This window comes from Lissotriton helveticus, chromosome 2_2 (genome assembly GCF_964261635.1).
Source record: "Lissotriton helveticus chromosome 2_2, aLisHel1.1, whole genome shotgun sequence".
In the NCBI taxonomy this organism is placed as follows: Eukaryota; Metazoa; Chordata; class Amphibia; order Caudata; family Salamandridae; genus Lissotriton; species Lissotriton helveticus.
Genome location: NC_136060.1, coordinates 304,661,967 through 304,679,852, shown reverse-complemented (window position 1 = coordinate 304,679,852; position 17,886 = coordinate 304,661,967). Strand labels below are relative to the sequence as shown.

The 17,886-nt window shown below is 44.2% G+C and overlaps 1 long non-coding RNA gene across 1 annotated transcript in view; it reads left to right on the top strand.

Moving 5' to 3' along the window:
* Window positions 1-17,886, top strand: part of LOC144821809 (uncharacterized) — a 138,292-nt gene that overhangs the window by 93,039 nt on the left and 27,367 nt on the right. The window contains exon 2 of the long non-coding RNA XR_013608453.1: window positions 14,699-14,796. This is a non-coding gene — a long non-coding RNA (uncharacterized LOC144821809). The remainder of the gene's footprint in view (window positions 1-14,698; window positions 14,797-17,886) is intronic.

Here is a 17,886-nt window from a genome sequence, read left to right as displayed (position 1 = left end):
CTCCCTTTAGAGGTCATACCTCGTATTTTACAAGTGAGGTGGCGTTTACATACCCCAGAATCTGGCAGGCTGCAGGTGTAGCATTCCGCAGTGCACAGTATTGTGTGTGCGAACTGGAAGGAGTTAAACAGAGAAGCTGCAGCCTGACGTGTGACACTGTGACCTTGAATGGAACACAGGCCGCCTGCCAGGAGTTATTTTCTCCACTGCGCACAGCCTCTAATGGAAAGTACTACCTGTGCCGTGTAAATTATTCATTTCATCACATTATCAGATGGTGGAAGATAAAAAAGAAAAGACGCCCCAGAAATATAACACACTCCACAGTGTTCTCTGCTTTCTTCCCGGTCCTGATGTGTACTGTGCAACAGAGCGTCACACATTTTTGGCTGCCGGTACACAAGTGGCCTCTCCTAGAGCGATTCACAATTTCAGCTTCAATTTAAGGTGTTGACAGAGACTGATGACTATAAGGTGCTCCAACATCATCCAATCTTAGAGGCCGATTCACAGAGCTAATCTGAGCCAAAATCCTAAACGTACTACTTTTGGTATTCACAGAAGGCATTTAGTAGTAGTAAAGTTAGGGTTCCTAACTTTTCTACTACTAAACTGAGACAAAATCCTAACTTTACGACTTTCTGTATTCACAAAAGGGATTTAGTAGTAGTAAAGTTAGGAATCCTAACTTTACTACTACTAAATGCATCTGTGAATACTAAAAGTTGTAAGTTTAAGATTTTGTCTCAGATTACTGTTGTGAATCAGGCCCTAAATTATCAAACTTTAAATAGTACATACCAAGAGGTCTACTGTTGTTAGCATTTCATTTATGAGTTGACTTTCTTCTTCAATTTCAAAGGGCCGTTTGGAGGTTCTTTGACCAAACACACTGAAGATCTTTCGGGGTGCCATTTTACGATCATACCACTACACTGTCATCCTTCCTAGTGATCACCCTATTCACTACCTTTGAGGTGAGACACCCACAGATAGAGAAGGTTCACGTGCTCATATTAAAGGTAACTCGTCACTACACAGATTCCTGAGGGCTTTTTCACCAGTTTATGGGACTAGTGGTATTGGACGGAACCAACAGTGTAGCAATCATGTTCTATGTGATTTGCCCTGCAGGATATGTAAAATATCTCTTGCTAAGGTCGTATTTCACCTGTTATGTATAGGTTCTCACATGCCTTTGTGCTAACGTACTTCTATGCAATATGGTTCCTCTAGATTTACATTCTGTGAATGTGCAAAAGTCTATTTTGCTGAGTGAAGTTACTGTTACTGTTTTAATGGATTTTAATTAGTTAAATGCTTTCCATCGAAATGTACTAAATAAATACGTATTCGCGTCTTTACTGTGAAGCACTCTGGTACCCTATGGGGTCAAGTTTGTGCTATACAAAAACGGAGTGAATAAATACATTGAATCCAGGTCTGAACACATTCAGTCTTTTATGGCAGAGGCCAGACTCCTGTCAATCCAGTCACATACATCCCTGGAGTAGAGACTGTTTTTGTTCAAAGAATTTTATTACAATTTTTAATAATAAGAGAAACAATAAAGAAGAAAACAAGGAGGGAGAAGGAAAAAACCCACAGTTGAATCATTAGCACTGTCAAGATATGTACATCAATGTAACACTCATGCTTATTATCAAAAGAGTTTGTAAATTGTTATTTGCTGTAAACTATACCAGGGGATTGTAGTGGAAGGTTAGCGCAAAGACGCGCGGGGAGGTATAGAATGATAGACTACAGGGGATATGATAAATCTTGAGGGGTGCAAGTCAGAAATGCCAATGTATATAGTACATATCCTCAAATATTTTTCTGGCATAATATCTAAGGGTAGGGAGGGCTAGGGGTATGTGAAGGGGGAGGTGGTGGTGTCATGGGTGTCAATAGGAAAGGTGTTGTCACTGGGAGAACCTGTGTCCAGGGGAGGATTGGAGGATTTCCCATTAGGGGGACGGTTTGTGAATAAAGAGATCTAGCATGCCCTGAATACCCTTGGAGTTTTCAGGGCAACCTTTGTGACTAGATTGTGTTATGTGTGTGCTTTTTAGATAGATTACCCAGGCCCAAGAGGTATGAAATGACATATTGTTGCTAGTCTTCCAATCGATCAGTATTACTTTGATGGCAATGGTGGGTGGAAGGTCAAGGAGGGAAAGATCTGTGTCAGAGACATCATTTGGGGGGTATGTCAGATGCAGTCCCATTAAAATAGGTGGGAAGGACAATAAAATGGTCAATTTGAATATTCTGTTTAATTGTAGGGAAACATCTTGCCAGTAGGAGTGTAGATGAGGGCAAGAGAGGAACCTGGGCTCTTCGTCACCAGGGGACGAGTCACATGGCCAGCACATATTGGCATCCTTGAGTTTTACTCAAAGTAGTTTTGCAGGGGTCCAGTATAGGAAATGGGCAGCGAAGAATTTGGTCTAGGTCAGAAAAGAAATTAGTTAGTGCTGGAGTAGGTGTGATCCTACTTTTGCCAAGGTGTCCTTATTCGAGGAAGCAAGGCTCTTAGAAAAGAAGTAGGAGGCCCATTTCTGTGCTAACGGTGGATAGCTTGTGAATTTGGAAGTGGTAAGTATTGTGCAGAACTTTGAAGCTGCATTGCCACTCAATTACATCAGTCAGAGTTTCTGTTGTAAGGGTGAACTATGGATGGGACCAAGCTTAGAAATGCTGGCCTTAATTTGAGAGGTGCTTGTGTTGTAGGAAGGCAAATGAGTGCGGCCTGATACTGTCGGAGAGGTCTGGTATCTTTTCAATCCCTGTACTTGTCCATGCTAGACTTATGGGTAGAGAGTTAGGAATATGTAGTTTTCTATTGTTCCATAATGATGTGAGGGTTGAATTATAAATATTGGTCCCCAGAGTTGTATCTAAGGAAAGTATGGCGGATACATAGTGTCCTTAAAATTTTTATGGGACTGGATATAATGATATTGTGTCGTTGTCAGTATGGACAGAAGTGGGAAGGGGTGGCAGATGGAGAGTTCCATGTCGAGCCAAACAGGCTTCTTTAATGGGTTACTTTCAAACCACTCTGATCCTTGGGCTGCCAGAAAGGCAGTTTGGTAGGTGATCCAGTCAGGGAAGTTGCAACCCGCTGTTTAGGTCTTGCCTGAGCCAGCACATGCGCTGCTCTGGGCGAGACATTTAGTAGGTGCTCTGAGAAATGCTACTTTGCCAGCGATCAGCTTGCGAGAACGCGCACAAGAGCGCGCTCGACGTGCACAGCTGTCGATGCTTCTTTGATTAAGCACTCGTGAATGCTTTCCCCTACCCCCAGCTCGCGCTCCATGTGCACAGCTGTGGCGGCTTCTTTGATTAAGCGCTCGTTAAAGCTTTCCCCTACCCCCAGCTGGCATGCGGGCCGGGTGACTCTGCCAAATTTGCTGAGGCTGAAAAGCAATTATCGTCAGGCGCCACATGCCCCCATCAAGGACCGAACTTCCGGCAGGTCACAAAGTCTCTGTTAGGAATGCACATGGCATCTTAGTTTGCAAACCTTTTCCTGGCCCGCCTGCAATGCTTGTTAGTATTGCTTGCCTGTTGTTGAGCTTTGTGTTGCTCTGAACAAGATACAAATTCATGATAATGCCTGTGTTCTGGTCAACCGAACCACTGTGAACGTTAGGACGTCTAACTACACAACTACAACCGCCTGCCTGCTTATGAGACCCAGTTTTTAGTTTACTCTAAATGGTAGCCGTTTCTGGCCGTGACCCTCCAAAACCGTACCTACGTAACAAGAGATTAACATCTGCGCACACTGACTTGCAATGTTGAAAAGATAATAATGTTTACACATCAAAGGGCCTCTTTAAAGCTCAAAATTCTCACCCGGTCAACTCTTGTATATTTCTTTACATATTTATTTCATATCCCGCCTTTTCCACTGCCCCCTTGTTAATTTTCAAGCTTATGTTCAGTGACGTCGCTGCCCGTGAGTTTCTCTTTCCACTTGTAGAACTGGAAGGTCTGGAAGACATTGCCAAACATTGCGCGAGGCAAGTCATGAAGTCACCGGACGCACGTCTAATAAGGCAATAATTACTAAGGGAGAGCAGGCCCCACCCACGCTGGCCACCCATGTTCGGCGCGCGGCACGCGCCCGGCAGGTGTACCACACTTCAATTTTGTCAGCGCTTGCACAGCTGCCTGCGAACTAAGTTGGATGCCTCTCCTTGCACTTCCACCCTCTACCATATGACCCCGCCTCTCATAGAAAGGTAGAAAGCGCACGCCCCCGTCATTACAACTTTGGAAAAAAGTCACAGTTTCTACTTAAATAAGCCACTTATTTCAATGGTGCTACCTGCTGCGAACACCCCTCCTCACCCCGAAACCAATAATCCTCAGCAAACTAACCCTGCCTGCCCCGGATCCCAGCAGAGTGCACAACCAGATTCCAGAAACTAAACACTGCCCCAGGCAGCCTTTGAAGAACACAGGAAGCAATGCACTACCTCCATCATTCATGTCCCGACCAAACATAGCACATAAAATACACAGCATAGTCTATAGAGAAACCATAAGTACCGCAACAATGATTCCATCACTCACTCAATCTACCAGTCAATATGCCTCCCACATACATGCCAGTTAGGAACCAAAAAGAGACAAGCATTGGCATAGTCAATAGGTCTCGCTTTTGGGCCCTTATAAGTGTTTAGCCAGAGCTTTCGGTTTTTCCAATATGTTTAAGCTATGGTGTAAAGCAGTGTGGCTGCTGTGCAGCATGTTGAAACGTTGTAATAAAAAGTGTTGTAAGCATTTTTGTTATCTTATATATAACCAAGCAGATATTATGTACAACTAAACAACCCTATTAAAAAAGAATTGTTGTTGTTTAGTTGTACATAATATCTGCGTTGTGAAGCCACACATGGTTTAGGCATGTGTAGTTCCATCATACAACCTACTTACCCTACCCCATGTATTTTGATGAAACAACATCCATGCAATCATGAAGTATGACCCCCACCTTCCTAATTTTAGACTTGTCACAAATGCCCAAAAATGTGTTCTATTCTGTGCAAGGGATACCCCATCTCAAAAGCTATTATTATGTAGATGAAATTATATGCAACAATGATATCCCAAAAAAACACAACTGTAGATATACTTCAATAGTATTATAAGTGTATCAGAACAACTCAAATGTGTGAGTACATTTTGCAAAGCATACAACAGGATGCTTAATAAATATGTAATAATTGAATTTCCATTATAGTGATTGCGTGACTCATTTACGTATATGCGTTTATATATGTTTTTCCCACATCATGGTGGTTTAACTGGCAAGAAGCTACATTAATTTCCTCATTCAATTTAGGTAATGCAGAAACGTGGGCTAATAATATAAAAAAGACTCAAAAATGTTGTTTTTCAGAAAGTAGATAATATTTAAACTAGATAGTGAGCACTTTGTATGTGTTATTTCAACTCTAGGTGAAATAGAATAATTAGACCGTGTCATTTTCAATTTCATGAATTGTATCATTTGGACATTATAAATAGAAATTTTGAAATGTAATCAAAAAAACCTTTCTGATGTCTGAGATGAGCGTGCAGCGTTAATATGTTGATGGAGTGAGCACAATATCTATATTGTCCAACATTCATTTAAAAAAGACACACCTGTTGACTCTTTTGAACCTATGTTGATTTGATCTGATTAATTATCTACCCAGTGCGCAAGTACCTGAAACGTTTCGTAGTTGTAGAGAAATAAGAACTTCAGCAAAAAAAAAAAAACATATTACAGGTTGAAAATCCAGGCCGTCAGAGGTTTTTTGAAAAGGAAGTAATGGGTCATGAGCCCTTCGCTGAGCTGGTTCCATATGTGGGTGACCAGAATGGTGTAGGACTGTTCAACAGAATAGGAGCGACAAAACTAGGGCAAAGATAGCAAATGAGGTTTCCGTGACTTCAGAAGAAGGCTTGGTACATGATGGGTTGGATTTCAGTCTTAAAGAAGCAGATGGATGTTGGAATGTGATACACGTGGTGTAACAAACTGGATTATTATTTAGAAGGGATGACTACCCTTTTCAAACAATAATCACAACCCTTGTCAGGTTGAACACTCAAGGCCACTCTATTAACCTGCGCTCAACTCCCTTTCAGCTATGATACAGGACAGAGAGGCTTAACTTACGGCAATGCGCAAAGAATTTATGCAGTACCAAAACAGTAATACATTCTAAACACAACACAATAAAAAGCCAGAACCTGAATTAGTGAAGTAGAGAACATTTCATTACAGAAAATGACACCAAAATGACAAAACCCCAATAAGGGGAAACAGAGATGTGACGTTTTAAATATATTAAATAAAAATAGAGGTAAAAAGTTTTAACCATCAACTGGTCAGAGTTGACCTGGACCTGCGTACAATTTGTGTCTGACCGCGATTGAGCACACATCAGATAGAGGTACCAGGTGTGTCCCTGTCAGAGGTTTTACTTTGGACTTACTCTCAAAAAAGTAAGATCAAAATCTTCAGCAGGGGGAGAGCGCGGCGGCGGCGAATCAAGATGGCCACCACCCGAAGAGCTCTGTCGCACTGAGCTCCGCTCTTTGATGAAGGGACGTTTTTCATGTAGCGTTTCCTCACTATGACGACGGATTTGGATGTCAGAGATGTCCGGGAGCAGGACGGCAAGTTTACAGACCTCTGGAGGGTGTCTCTATTGTTTGAATTAGTTCCGTTCATTTTCTCCTGTTAATGGCCGCCATTTTGTGCATTCCTGCACCGGCTTTTCTCCCGACCACAGTGAGGATGTTCTCCACATAAAAGTCACGGAACTTTCTTTTTTATCTTCAAGGCTGGTCATGTTATTTCCCAAACTCTGGCCAATTTAACAAATCGTCTTTCATTTTGCTGGGAATAGCTGACAATTACTTGGCGATAGCCCTTCCAATGATCTCAATAATTTGCTTTGCCAATCTTATCTTATCATTTTTATTTAAGCTGTACATGTTTTTATAATTTTTTAAAGCTGTCCATGAGCAGAACAACACATTTTTAATCCTCTGGACGGTCTTTTTGTCTCTCTTCAGCTTCGTTCTTTTTTGCCTCATAATGGCTGACATTTTGTGTTTTCCTAAACCGGCTTTCCTCTAGCCCACAAGGGGGTGTTCTCTTTATCAAATTCATGGACCTTTCTTTCTCGCTTTACTGACTGACCATACTACTTCTCTTACATCACAGTGGCAGTTATTTTGATTCATTGCTGCTTTTTTCATTTTGGTGAACTTGGTCATTAACTGGCGAGAGCCTCCTTGTGTGTGGAACCAGTTTCCTTACACGCTTCTGAGGATACTATTACCTATATCCAGAAGTGGTGTGTGCCTTAGAAAATAACCAATTTTACAGGCATTTTTCTCTATTAATATCTTTTGAACTCCCATCAGTGCTGCATCTTGCCTATATCTGTATTGGTGATATATTGCTGGTCAGTTTCCGCTGTCACCATGGACTCTCACCATCAAATTAAATCACAGGGGACTTCTTCTGTTGGGCGGAAAGATGCAACCACTGGTTCTGGTAAACGCATTAAAAAAGACACCCATCTCCTTCTAAATTACCGCTTCCCCTCACTCTAGAAGATATGCCGCTCGCTGAGAGGATTTTTGCCGTTTCCTTGCCGCCCTTTGCTACAGGAGTAGCTGTGTGAACTGCCCAACTGCCTTTACTGAGAGCCCGTGGAAAGGACCAACGCTGTGAACGCTGTGGCCGCAGAGGAGGTGAGAGGCGCCGGCCCTGGGACTGCGAGGACCAGCATTCACCAACAACAGCTGGTCCTCTTCCTGCGTGAGCCGCGCCCCCTCCCAGTGCCACGCCCCCACCTGTGAGCTCTTAACCTCTCGCGGCCCCCGCTTCGCGGGGGCCGCTCGCTGAGAGGATTTTTGCCGTTTCCTTGCCGCCCTTTGCTACAGGAGTAGCTGTGTGAACTGCCCAACTGCCTTTACTGAGAGCCCGTGGAAAGGACCAACGCTGTGAACGCTGTGGCCGCAGAGGAGGTGAGAGGCGTCGGCCCCGGGACTGCGAGGACCAGCGTTCACCAACAACAGCTGGTCCTCTTCCCGCGTGAGCCGCGCCCCCTCCCAGTGCCACGCCCCCACCTGTGAGCTCTTAACCTCTCGCGGCCCCCGCTTCGCGGGAGCCGCTCGCTGAGAGGATTTTTGCCGTTTCCTTGCCGCCCTTTGCTACAGGAGTAGCTGTGTGAACTGCCCAACTGCCTTTACTGAGAGCCCGTGGAAAGGACCAACGCTGTGAACGCTGTGGCCGCAGAGGAGGTGAGAGGCGCCGGCCCCGGGACTGCAAGGACCAGCATTCACCAACAACAGCTGGTCCTCTTCCCGCGTGAGCCGCGCCCCCTCCCAGTGCCACGCCCCCCCTCTGCTAAATAGAATATAACCAAGCACAGCAACGCGCAACGCGGGACGCGCGCGGGTCGGAGCCCGGGGCGAAGACCGGGCAAAGAGCGGGCCGTTTGAGGCCGTTCGAGATCGTGAGGAGACCGGGCCGGGCCCTCCCTCTAAGTCTCACAGAAAACCTACCCCCACATTAATTATTGCCTACCAACATAACAGAACTCCGCGAACCCTTCCATTGAAAATGAACACTAGGAGCAATAAGTTGAAGAAATCAAAAAAGGATGGGATCGGAGAACAGCTGTTAGGGCCAATGGACGATTTCATCACAAAGGCGAACACCTTCATAGATCAAAGTATCAGTTTGATAGAGGGAAGAGTATCCACAGACCTCGCGATTGCGAGGCGATCCTCCATGGGACCACTGGCTACAGTAAGATCTCCGGAGGTAGAGGGTCCCCTAGCACTATCAATGCAAGGCAACAAAAGGCTTAGTCTCCCGAATATCGTAGATCTCTCAGCCTCCCAACTTTCCCTATCACTTACTGATTCCGATCTAGAAAAAACACCCGAAATCTTACGTGACCATACACCAGAAGAAGCTAGACAAGCCAGAGGGAGGAGGGAGGGGGCCGTCAAGAAAAGAAAGGACAAGGGAAAAGTAGATAAAGTTATTGGTACTGACACGGCCGAGATGACTGACCCAACTACGCCCTCAAACTTGGCAGGCCATCCTCCAAAAACGGCTGATACTGTTAATTATCAGGTTTTAATACACCATTCCTCACCTAACAATATCCCAAGTACAATTGCTTCAGGTTCACCCGTTATTATCCCCCACATCAATGAACCAGATTCCTTGGATCTGGTAAATAAAATCACTTCAGTATTAAAATCACTCTTTCAACCTCTTGAAAACAGATTAACCAACATCGAGAGTCAATTGCTAAAAATAACAAAATCCTTGCAAATTAATTCAACCTGTGAACCCCAAAAAAAGGGAATAGACAATCAATCCGTACTTGCCTTACAAAAGAAAAAAACAACCCAAATCTGCCCTGCACCGAAGCTACAACTGGTAGCAAAAGATCCTGTAGCGGGTAAACCGCCTCCAGAAACAATACCAATCCCCCATACCAACACAGTCCCAAAAGCCCCTGCCATAAAAACAACAACCATAACAACATCAGCCCCCAAAACCCCAGCTATCACAAACACTGCCCAGAACAAACCAAACCAAACAGTGAATAAAGGAACCACGAGAGGAGATCTTGAGGGCAGACCCTACATGAACCTGCCACCTGAAGCATCACCATTTGTGGTTGTGATGACGGGGGTACCAGAATTAATAGGGGAGACAACAGAGCCCAATTGGTCCTTAAAAAATAAGGTCCAATATTGGTTAAACACAAACCGTCCCTCTCCCCCTAATTGGTCCAGTAGGATAGCAACAGTATGCAGGACCCCATGGGTGGGACACACAAAAAAAGTAATACAGGGAGACTGTATAGTGATCACTTTTGAGGATCCTAGAGCTGTCGAGTACATATGTTCCTGGGAACAACATAATATAAGCGGGGGAATCGAAACAAAGAGTCTTTCCTTTTTCTATCCCAAAAAGCATTACAACAATCGCTTCAATGAACAGGACAATATGTGGCGTAAAGCAGTCCCACAGCCCTGGGAATTTACCGCCGCAAGACCAAAAATGCCCCCACAACAGAATGACCATGAGCCCCCCTGGTGGCCGGTTGACTCCAATTACCACCAACAGGATGGCCCATGGCAGATAATGGGCCCCCGTAACAGAAGAAAAGACTGGGAACAATGGGGCGTACCACCGCAGCGGCCTTTTAGACCCAGCTACAGGGAGGCACCACACTGGGAAAACTGGCCGGGCATACCAACTATGAATCGGTACAATAGCCTAGAAATGGTCGATTGACCATCACCGGATTCCCCCTGTGATGAACAGATCACTCCATCTCCGGATCCGGTAAGGAAAATGATAATAGGCCAAAAGAATAGGACACAATCTATGTCTGTCATTTTTTGGAACATAGCGGGTCTCCGCCCTAAAATAGAGGATGGCTCAGCAGCTCAGTTTCTTGAAGATGGCAATATAATATGCCTCCAGGAAACATGGGCCACGAAAGAGCTACACATTGTAGGCTATAAAACACTTTTTTCCCCAGCTCTCCCTAGTATTGCGGGTAGGCCCAAGGGGGGTTTAACCACATACATAGCGAACACAATTCCCAGCCTGAAGTTACTTAAAACAGAAAATACACCAAACTTCCAATTACTCTCCCTTTCAGCCGGCAAAGAAGTTATTGTCATCCTAGTAAATTTTTATAATAACTTAGAAGAGGAGCATTTCATCAAAACCCTCTCGACAATTCAGGATAAAATCGCCAAATATAGCCAACTATACAGAAAAAAGGCAACTGTCCACCTATTATGGGGAGGGGACTTCAACCTACACCCTTGCACAGGCTCTAACAATCAGAATTGCGGGATAGTGGACGAGTACGATAATCTCCTTGTCCATTTTCATCACGACGGTATAGGGGAGGCGATGAATAGCCTTCTTACAGACTTGGAATTGTCAATAATAAACAAGAAAAATCCGGCTAACAATACTCTATACCCCACATATTTAGGGAGAGGACATGAGACCACCGTCGACTATGTCCTTTCAACGGATGGGTTGAGTCATCAAATTACGGCCTTCACCTTACTGGCAAACAACCTAAGCGATCACTCAGCGCTCAGAGTGGATATGGATCTTCCAAACCAGTTAACGCAGACAACAATAATTGCACATACTCTATCCCAAAATCGGCTGGAAATGGGTAGAGTAAACGGATTCACGTTAAAATGGGGAAAGATAGATCCAATCCAACTAAGCAATAACATAATAAAGACTCTGTATCCCAACATAAAAAAATGTCTAGATTTGGAGTCAGACGATAATACCATCCTCGAAAACTTTAAGATCATTATAGACAAAATAAAAGTAATGCTGACCAGGAAAAATAATTCTAAGAATACAACAACTCCAGGTTGGTTCAATCATGACTGCACCATCTCATTAACCGAGTTAAAAGAGGCCCTCAGACAACCAAAAAGAGATCAACAATTGATCCAACATCTAAGGCTCCAGTACAAAAAGGCCAGGAAACAAAGGAAACAGGAGCTGAAACAGGCTTTATGGAATGATCTACATAAAAGTACACTAACAAGAAACAGTGAGTCCTTCTGGCGGATAGTAAAAACCCCTTTTCTTTCCGATTTCAACAGACCCCAGATTGACGTGGCAATTAAAGAGGAAATTTGGGTAAATCATTTCTCACACATTTTCAAATTAATATCACCAATGGAAGAAATAACTCACCCCCTTCCCCCTGTCGACTTTCCAATCAGCATACAGTTCGACATTTCTGAGGTATTGCAAGCTCTGAAATTAAGCAAAGGGGGCAAAGCGCCAGGACCAGATGGGGTCCCTGTAGATCTCTTCAAACAACATCCGGATCTCTGGGCCCCCATACTGACCAGAGTATGCACAGCAACCGCGAAACTGGGTTTGATGGAGTCATGGTCCGACTCCATCATGGTACCCATTTTTAAAAAGGGGGACCGTCAAGACGTTAAATGTTACCGTCCGATTTCTTTATTAGATTATGTAGGAAAAGTAGTTGGCAGAGCAATCCTGGAACAACTCCAACAATGGGCAGATGACAGAAAGATTTTATCGGACTTACAATTTGGGTTCAGAGAAGGGCTCGGAACCGTGGAACAGGCCCTCAACCTAAGTTTAATTATGTCTAAGTACATCCATGCGAAGCAGGGGACAATGTACATGGTATACGTGGACCTGTCCTCTGCCTTCGATTGCGTCTCCCACTCGAAGCTATGGACCCTTTTGCGAAACATGGGGGTGGATCCTCCTCTCCTGGACTTTTTAAGGGAACTATACACAGACGCTTCTGCGAGAGTGCGCTATGGGACCAAGGGAGAGCTTACTGCGTCATTCAAAGTAGAGCGAGGAGCCAGGCAGGGCTGCGTCCTGGCCCCCTTCCTCTTCTCTCTGTATATAAACGGGCTGGAAGAGAAGATGTTGAGGGGGGGGCGGGATCTGCCAAGACTAAAACAACGCTTGATTCCTGCACTCCTCTACGCGGATGACGCAGTTATTTTGGCTCGTACACCTATAGAACTTCAGAAATCCCTGAATAAATATGCCGAATTCATGGGCGCACTAGACTTGCACATAAATGTTAAAAAAACCTTTGTAATGGTGGCAGGTGGAGGGAGAAAGCGAACAAAGAACATTATTTTAAACAAGCAAAAACTTGAGAGAACCCCACAGTACCCCTACCTGGGCATAATGATTGACGAAAGACTAAACTGGAAAGCAGCTATTGAGTCCAGGAGACATCTTTTTAGGAGAGCCATTACTGCCGTGACGAACTTTTCACAAAGACTCGGAAGGAGACCACCAGTTGAGATGTTAAAAATCTATTCTGCAAAATGCCAAGCCATCGCTCTATATGGGGCAGGTGTCTGGGGACACGCTGACGCTAGATCTCTCCAAACAGCAGAGAACTCGTTTACGAGATTTCTTCTATCTGCCCCCAAGTGTTCATCAACATATGCATGCCATATGGAACTGGGAATCCCCTACATAGAGGACTTAATAAAAGTTCAGCCACTGTTACTCTGGAGGCGAATCTGGTTATCTGATAAGAACATGATTACCAAAGCCATTCTAGAGGATTCAATGGCACTGGACCATGCGCACAGAATAGCCTGGCTTACCTATGTCAAGCGGTTTTTCACAGACCTGGGCCTAGAAAGATATTACCTCACCCCGGTAACTCTGACTGAGATAAGCAAGAAAGAGCTGAAACAGAAAGCAATGAGCCACCTAGAGACACTCAGAATTACTCTGCTTTCGAATAAACAATCTGTACAACATGCAAATATGGTACAGTTAACGCCACAAATTCAGCCCTATCTTGCACTGGAAACCAGCTCATATGACAAGATGCTTCTGACCAGATTTAGACTCAATCTTTATCACAGATTAGTGGCTTTCCCACAAATGAACACCTGGGAATCAAAACTGACTTTATGCCCATGTGATGAGATTTCCACACAAACGTGCATGCACACGATACTGTTTTGCAAATATTACCATCCTCACAGGAAAATCTGGTTATTTCCACTATTAAAACTTTGGGGTTTCAGACAATGCCGCCCGGCCATGATCTCCCTACAGATGTTAGACTCCGAGCGCACCTGTTATCATATATTGAATTTTCTAAAATGTATTATTAGGCACCGGAAGAACCTTTAAAAAAACCGAGTGAATTTGCCTTTTTCTTAGATATCTTTTTTTTTAAAATGTACAATGATGCTGCAATTTTATGTTGTTGCTTTTATGGTTTTACAATATATATATATATATATATAATGGAGGAATTACGCCTTATTCGTCCTTTCATATCTGACACTGCTGCTACTCTACAAAGGCTGGATGAAAAGTGGTCTGGCTTGGAATCGAGGCTTTCGGATGTGGAGCAGAAGGTTAGTGATGCTCAAGTTGTTCTCGCTAAAGTCGATTGCCTCTCCAAAGAGGTCAGTTTACTCAAAAAATCTACTGAAGATTTGGAAAATCGTAATCGGCGTAATAATCTACGCATTCATGGTATTCCGGAAGGGTCTGAGGGATCAGATATGATTACATTTTTGAAAGATCAAGTTCTTCAGGTAGTTGGTCTACCGAAATCCACTGACTTTAACATCCAAAGAGCTCATCAACTTGGTCCACGGAATGCATCTTCCTTATCTAAACCAAGAGGCATAATTGCCTATTTTCTTCTCTACTCAGACCTCATTGCCATTCTGAATGCCGCTAAACAACACAAGCAACTGCTTTGGTCTGGCCGTAAAATTTTCTTCAGTCAAGATGTTTCCAAATCAACTGCTAGTCGGCGAAAGGAATTTCTTGACCTCCGGCCCGCTCTGAGATCCATGAATGCCCGTTATGGCCTTATACATCCTTGTTTTTTCAAAGTGACGTATAAAGATCGAACTTTCAGCTTTGATGATCATGCCGACCTCCGGAAGTTTATCCATACACATAAAGACAAACTTATGGAACTGAGCAAGCCTTAACTGTTATATGTAGTCTTTTTTCTAATCTACTCTGTCTGTTGTTCCTTTCATGTAATTTGTTGTCCTAATTTTTTTGTTTTTGACTGCTGTCTTCTATATTTTACAGGTTGTCCATCCATGGATTTGTGGTTGCTGTTTCTCACCTATGTTACCCCATTGTCTGTGATCTGTGATTCATTTGCTGCAATCCCTCTTCAGTGTTTGGTAAGTTCCCTTCCTTTCCTTCCATTGTTTACCTTTGTAAACAACAGTTTCTAAGGCTTTAGCTCCAATTGTATCTGTGTGAGGAAGGGTGGGAAGTTTGCCTGAAATAATCCCTCTATGCGTGTGGTGATCTGTGTCCCCGAATATGTTAAACTGTGTTTAGCCCACATGAATGAGGATTCCCCCTAAATTTGTATTTACTCCCCCTCTGACAGCATGAGGTTTAGTATCGATGACTTAAATAAATTAACTTGGAAGCCCGCTATCCCCTAAAATGCCTTCAGCTCTGACTGTAATGCCCGAAGTGATGATCTGGGAGTTGTGAGAGTCAACGGAATGTCGCCCGGAAATAGCGACACCTAATGCTCATCCCCACCAAACCTAATCCCCCGAATGTCCAAATGTGCTCTGAGGCAGACTGCCAGTGGCTCAATGCTCAGAGCAAATAGCAATGAGGACAGAGGGCACCCCTGTCTTGTGCCTCAACCAAACTCAAAGAACTCTAAACTTACCCCGTTGACCTGTACCTGTATAATTTGCTTTAATCATTTGTATGAACTTATCACCAAAGCCAAAACCTTCCAGAGTGAGAAACAAGAAATGCCAATCCACTCTGTTGAAGGCTTTCTCTACATCTAGCCCCATTACTATTGCTGGGATTATGAACTTGTTTGCTTTTTCTTTACAATGCAGAGTCCTGCAGATATTGTCGTGTGTCTGTCTCTCTTTTATGAAACCAGACTGGTCCGGGTGGATAATGTCGGGTATTTAGTTGTCTAAGCGTGACGTCAAGATAGCCGGGTAGAGCTTGGCATCGAGATTTAAGAGGGTGATTGGTCTATACGAGGCGCATTGTTGAGGGTTCTTCCCAGGCTTTGGTATTACTGTAGTAAACGGCTGTGCGATGGATGGGGTCACCTGCTGTGCCGACGCTATATTATTAAATAAGGTTGTCAGATGGGGCAGCAATTTCGGTGCATAGGTCTTATAAAATAGAGCTGTTAGTCTGTCCGTCCCTGGTGATTTATGAGGTTTAAGCGCCCTGATTGATTGTCTCACCTCGTCTTCAGAAATTCGGGAGTCTAGTTGGTCTTTCCATGTGACTGGGAGTTTTGGGAGTGCAAGGGTGTCTAAATATTCCTACTGGGCCCTAGCATCAGGGGGAACAGCCTTGCAGAGGTCCTGATAGAAAGCGCTGAAAATATTAGCTTTAACCCAAGTCATCTAGTTCTATCTCCCCCTCGCCTTTGTTTATTCCTCCAAATTATTCCCTCATCCTCTTTTCCCTAAGTTGTCTTGCCAGGTGTGTGCCTACTTTGTTTGCCTGTATGTATGCGTTGCTCGAAGTCACAGAAGTGTGAATACAGCTCTGTTAGTATATGTTGCCCCCAGTTTCCCTTTTAGTGTGCCCATCTGGCTTTTTAGGCTACATGTGGGGTTCTTTTTATATTCACTTTCTACCTGAGACAGAGGTGCCTCTAATTCCACCCTTTACTTTGCCCTTTCCTTGTTTAGCGCCAAGACCAACGCAATACATGTTCCCCGAATTACTGCTTTGAAAGTGTTCCAATTATTTTGGGGAGAAGTGTCACCAGGGTCATTTGCTTGAAAATGCTCTTTAATCGCTACCCTTAATTCATCCCTAAGTAACTAGTCCTGTGTCAATGCGCTGGTAATATACCATCTTGAGAACCCCTGAATTCCCCCTCCCACCGGTGTAGATCCACCATTACTGGGCTATGAACTGATAGTGAGATGGAAAAGATCTTAGCCTCCTGAAGGGATCCCTAAAGCTCCTGGGACATACAAATGTAATCTAGTTTGGAGTATGTTTGGTGGGCATGTGAAAAATATGTGTATTCTTTTGTAGTTGGGTTGAAAAATCTCCAAACGTCAAACAGCCTTAAGTCCTGAAAAGCATGCTTCAGGGATTTTGCGAAACTACCTCCTGTGGACCTATGCAGATGTGAACTATCATCTGTAGGATGCCAAGTGAGGTTAAAGTCCCCCAAAACGATTATTTGGCCTTCAGCAAAGCCTCCACCATATTCAAAAGTGAATTCATAAATGTCGCTTGACCTGAGTTGGAGACATAGACCAAGACAAAGGTAACCGTTCTTCCCTTAAGCTTTCCTTTTACCATTACCACCTGTCCCTGCTTATCTGTCTTAATACCTTCAGACTGAAATTTGGCGCTATTGTGGAACAGTATTCCTACCCCTGTATGTTTTGTTTTGGCAGATGATCTGTATAGGAGCAAATACTTTTTATGTCGGAGCCTCAGTCCTTCCGATCTCTTAATGCGCATCTCTTGAAGAGCCTTCACATCAAATTGGTGGTTTACTAGATTTAGGCCCTTCACGTTCAATGACATGATCGATACCATCTTATTGGGTACCCCCTCCCTCCCGCTGCTTGTCTCCCCTGAAGTCACCCTTTTTTTCCGGTTCCACCAGCTACTTTTCTCTAGCCACTTCTCCCCCCCACAGTCACATTCTGACATTCTGCATTGCAGTACCCCCAACGTTCCTCCCCCCGCTTCTCCACCACCGCCCCTTAAAAAGCCTCCCCTTTAAGTTCAAAACATAACCAGTAGTACAAATAAAAAGTGGGCTGTCCCGCGATCACCTTAGGAGAACCCAATGCTAGATCGAGCGGACCCACTCTCGCCACCATCGGAAAAGTGTCCTGAATGCTAATGATCTTATTAGAGAAGAAGCTAGCCAGTTGGACCACCCAAGGTTCCGAGAATGAACATTTAGGTGTGATGGCGGCCGGGGAGGTAAATTCCTTCGCTACCAGCAAAACTTCTTTACTGGTGTTCCTGGCCTCCTCAATCCTTCTGGCAAAGTAGGCTTTTTTCTCTAAATAAATTACCCTGTGGTAAGCCTTGATCCTGCTCTTATACGCTTCCTTCAAAGGCTCCAGATAGCTAACTCTCCATGCTCTCTCAGCTTTCTTACAGAGCCTGCGGCTGGAGTTAAGAGCTGAAGTGAACCATGGAGCGGAAGCGCGGGACGAGGCCTTAAAGGAACCCTCGAGCGGCGCCAACTCCTCCAAACAGCGCGTAAGCCAACTCTGAAAGAGATT